The sequence below is a fragment of the Rhagoletis pomonella genome, unplaced genomic scaffold (genome assembly GCF_013731165.1).
Source record: "Rhagoletis pomonella isolate Grant_MI unplaced genomic scaffold, Rhpom_1.0 Rhpom_scaffold_00001, whole genome shotgun sequence".
Classification (NCBI taxonomy): domain Eukaryota; kingdom Metazoa; phylum Arthropoda; class Insecta; order Diptera; family Tephritidae; genus Rhagoletis; species Rhagoletis pomonella.
Genome location: NW_023458555.1, coordinates 28,867,680 through 28,872,437, shown reverse-complemented (window position 1 = coordinate 28,872,437; position 4,758 = coordinate 28,867,680). Strand labels below are relative to the sequence as shown.

The 4,758-nt window shown below is 34.4% G+C and overlaps 1 protein-coding gene across 1 annotated transcript in view; it reads right to left on the bottom strand.

Annotated features, from left to right (window-relative positions):
• The window catches only part of LOC118742108 (hemicentin-1), a 286,471-nt gene that overhangs the window by 14,589 nt on the left and 267,124 nt on the right, over positions 1–4,758 (bottom strand). The gene's annotated exons all lie outside the window — the stretch shown is intronic.

The window sequence follows — 4,758 nt, the reverse complement described above, 5'->3', positions numbered from 1 at the left end:
ATGAAGCAACTAACCTAATACCCAAATAAAATAACGCCAGCGGAAAGGCAAAACTCGGTCGTCGGTTGACTACCCAAATAATATCTCTCCCCTTTGAAAAAAGCTGACAATTTATGAAAGTTTCTTTAAATTTATCTTTAATTTTCTATAGTAATAAATTGCATTTAGGGGCGCAGCTCTCAGGATTCATCTCAAGTTTCTTGAAAAATACGAAAAGTTCGAACTAAAGCTTGTTATTCGTTCTCCTCCTTTTCGCGTTATATTATTCATTCTTCTTGTCTCAATAGAAGTCTTTGTTGTTACAATGTAAATGTAAATATCTGAATTTGGATCCTCCACTCTTCTTCAATTGTTCAGTACAAACTACTTAGCAGTTGTACAAACCAATTTATTTTATCAGTCGCTTCATTTCGACCAATTTCACGATCTCACTTATTTTCTTAACACTTAAATGTGTCAAGCATACTATATCTATATAATAATCCACATTCACATAACTCACCTGTTTGCTTTTCGGCCGCTTTCAGCGTATAACCTTCCACCTGCACCGCTTCACTGCGTCCGCGCAAATTCACTGCATAAACAAATATACGAAAGAGGCGACCCGAATCTAGGCCGGTTACACTCAATACTGGATATTTTGAGGAGATATTTGCTTGCAGCTGGCCAGTGTGTTGATCGAATATTTCCATGAGAAACCATTGACGTAAGCCACCATCGAAACCTGAAAATAATACAGAAGAGTTTTTTTTTTTGTGAGATTTAAAGCTGTTTTCTGGAATGCTCTAATTAAATATACATACTTATATGTAAATGGTTTACATACGTACTTTAGTTTTCGTAATTTGGGAGTTTAAGTATTTCCAAATCCCAGCGAAAACAATAATATTGAGCCCTAACTGCCAAAAAGAAGCAAGCGATACTTTTTCAAAATTTCATTTTTGATTAAGAAATGCATCTAGATACTCTCTCTGCAAACATTTCTGCATCAAAAAGAAAATTTTTAAATTTTTAAAATCTTTAAATTCGTTGCATAAAATTGTCATTTAAATTAAAAATACATGGAAACTATCGAAATCGATTGTTAAACTACTGCCTAAGGACGACAGTGCGCATGAGTAACAACAAAAGAAAAGCTTACATTCTCAGGCTGATATCATAAAAGAGAGGGAGGAGTTTCACGGTAAGACTCGGATTTGTGCTATCAGAGAGCAGTCGTTCAGTGCATACCGCAGCATATTCGGCGCACTGGAAAAAGTAGGTGGACAAAAATTGCCAAACCGGTCTTAATACTGCAGGCAAGTATTCTGGAAAGTCGAATAAAAATGTCCCTCCACTATAACAACGGAACAGTATATTCCAAGCATCGTTCATTTACATAACAACGGCGTATTCTTCATTAAACGCGCCACTTGCGTTGCCCTTCAAAAGCAAGCAGTGAGAAGTGTTCTCTCCATATCTCTAGTGTACTCTGGAGGCTGTAGCAACCAGACGTAGTTTTGAAATCTTTTGATTGTCGGCATATTTTTAAATGAAATTTTTGCCTGTCAACAATAGCAACAACAAACTGTTCTCAGTCACGTCGTTTTAAATTTCATTCTCCCTGAAAAGGCATCCCTCCTCTTCTTCTGAGATGCTTGTTTTAGCTGAATTTCGTGTCGATCTATCCGTGTCGATTTTTTAAAATCGCTCTGGTTTTTTATTTATTTATGTTCAAAAATGAAAGAACAAAATTTTTACGTTTGCATGCTTCCAATCTTTTGGAAAATACTTGAAATTAATTTCGCATGCCTGCAATTATTTAAAAAACCATTCATAAAAATTTTTCCATAGGAATCATTTAATTAAAAAAAATTTTATTTGCAATCTATACTGATATATATTTTGAAAGCCGTTTTTTTCTAATCGAAAAACTCGATATTTTTGAAATTTTGGACCTCGCCTCTTCACCCTCAAAGGATGATAATAGAAGAAGAATAATTTCGATATCTCAAGGGGGCGTGGCACCTCCCATACAAACTTAAGTTTTCACACAACATATCTCTGGATATATTCCTCGTAGAGTGCTGCAACTTGGTATAGAGATATATAATATCAACGCTAAACTCATGGAAAAAATGGGAATTATTGAAATAGGTGCCACGCCCTCTTGATATATCGAAATCGTTTGATCAGCCTTGATCTATTATCAGCCTTGAATAGTCTGGAGTTGATGCCTAAAATTTCAAAAATATCGGTACAGCTGTACTCGAGTTTTTCGAACAGAAAAAAAAGTATAAATAACAAATAAAATAAATTTTTTAATAAAATCTATCCTATGGAAAAATGTTTACGAATAATTTTTTAAATAATTGCAGACATTTGAAATTAATTTCAAGTATTTTGCAAAAAAGTGTAAGCATTCAAATGTAATTTTTTTTCTTTCATTTTTGAACATAAATAAGTAAAAACCACAGGATTTTTAAAAAATCGCCACGGGTAGATCGACGCGAAATTGCATTATCCTTTATTAAAAAAAAAGAATTTTGAAATCGGTTCATATTTGGGCTCCCAAAATTAATTTGTCCAAAGCAACCTTTTTGGCCCACTGTGCGCCATGCGATACCTCTCATCACTCAGAAATGGTTTAAATGAATCCATAGGAATATTTTTTGAGGTTTTTGAATAGGATTTCACCTATTTAACCCTTCGTCAGGCGCAATATGGTGACTGTGAATTTCGGGGCCAATGTGCTTAACTGGCATACTTTTAAAAACACATACTAAACAAACAGTTATATTGTTTATATATCTGGGGAATACTGGCAGGGCATTTAGGGATGTTGAAACGAATTAAAGGTAAATATTTTCATAAAAATCCATTTTTTTTACACAAATTTAGCAGCTACTACAAAAATCTTAAAATAAAGTTAAAAAATCAAAATGTAAAACATTCCATAAAGATTCAACTCTGGGACATGTACGTAATAGCTACTTTTAGATGAATAATAAAATTAAAAAAAATAATTCAAAAAATTTAATACATTTGACGAGTTTGGGCGTAATGAGCTTTTCAGATCAAATTCCGCATAACTTCTCGTTCTGGGAGTCAAACAAAAACTGAGGGGTTTTGCTGTATAGAGCACTTCAAAAGAGGCAGCTACTGAGCGTCAGCAAAGTTAACGGTATAAAAGGGCACGGCGAAAAAAAAATGTTTTGGCTGTGCCTCACAGATCAGTTGCGCCCGACGAAGGGTTAAAAAGTTATATTAAATTTTGGCGTCCTAACGCCATGCGGGTTCACGAGCATATTCTATCCCCTGAAAGTAGCTGGTATGGCACCTGCTGGTACAAAGAGAAAAAAGTTATAAAAATCTCATTTAAAATTTTTATTTTATAGCAAATTCATTAAAAATTTAAATATTTTGCTATTACTTTCTATGAGCTTTTAAACTTTTATTTGCTTTCACAAAAATTAAATTTTAATCTTACATGAATTCAAATTTTTTACTTTGGGATATTAAGGATGCAAAATATTCGAATGCATTTAACAATCATATATGTACATATGTACACGTGTGAGTGTGTACTTAGTGGGAGAGCAAGAAAGATCGATGGCCAGCGCAGCATGCTAAAAGTTTAATGAATACCTTAAATATTCTGGTTTACAGTAGTGCAAAGGTAAACTTGAATCAAATAAATTCGATTTGCAGACGAACGAAAGTTGTTTGCATTGCCAAATGTAAATAAAAATCAAATAAATAAAAAGCTTACATATATTTATTATATTTATCTTCATACGTTCATATGTATTTGTATATACATACATATGTATACATATATACACCTGCATATACATATGTATGTATGTATTACATTGAAATGCGCAATGCCAGTGCAAGGGTCACGAGTGCAGTTCAATTGGCAAGGCAACCGTGCAAGTCGCAAATGCAAAGCTCTTATTGAATGGCAAGGAAAGCTCTGATAACATTAAGGTAACGAAATATACATATAAAACAAACAAAAAACCAAAAACAAGCTAATACAAAAACAACAATCGCATAATAAGGCAATCAACAGCAAAAACAAAATATGTATCTTTGAAAATTACAGCACTAAATATATATATATGTACACAGCACGCACACCCTGCACCTACATACATACCTACACGAAATTCACTCAGCCAAGTCAAGTCAAGTACTAGTGGCAGCAAACTTTTCGACTTGTTGGCCTTATTAACCCCAAAACTCGACACTAAATCGAACAGCCAAGACAGCAAAACAACACAAACAAACAACTGCTACCTCCCTCACCTTTTAGTAAGTAGTTGTAGACAGTTAAACTGCCAACTGTTAGCTAACGAAACTTCTACGAGTACTCGCAACGGAAACGTACTTGGCTTTACCGGCTGCCTTGCGAGTCGACTGACTTACGTTTCCTAGCATTTGGCAAAAAAAAAAAACAAAAAACAGAAAGCATAACAAGTGCAACAAAATCATTGACAGCTACAACTACAATACACAACAGCACAAACACTAACTTAAATATGTAGTAGTTGGGACAATGAATGAAGGAGAGGCGAGGGGGGGAGAGATAGAAGAAGGAGTGAATAAAAGGTAGATAATGGGGTGGTAAAAGGGTAGGAACAACTAAAAATCCAACAGACAGCCACTCATACTAGCGAATGCAATTCGAGTGGGTAGGTATGTGTGCATCATGTATTTGCATACACCCTGCTAGCATTTATTATCGCGGAAGTGGCGAAAAAGTAACTTCAA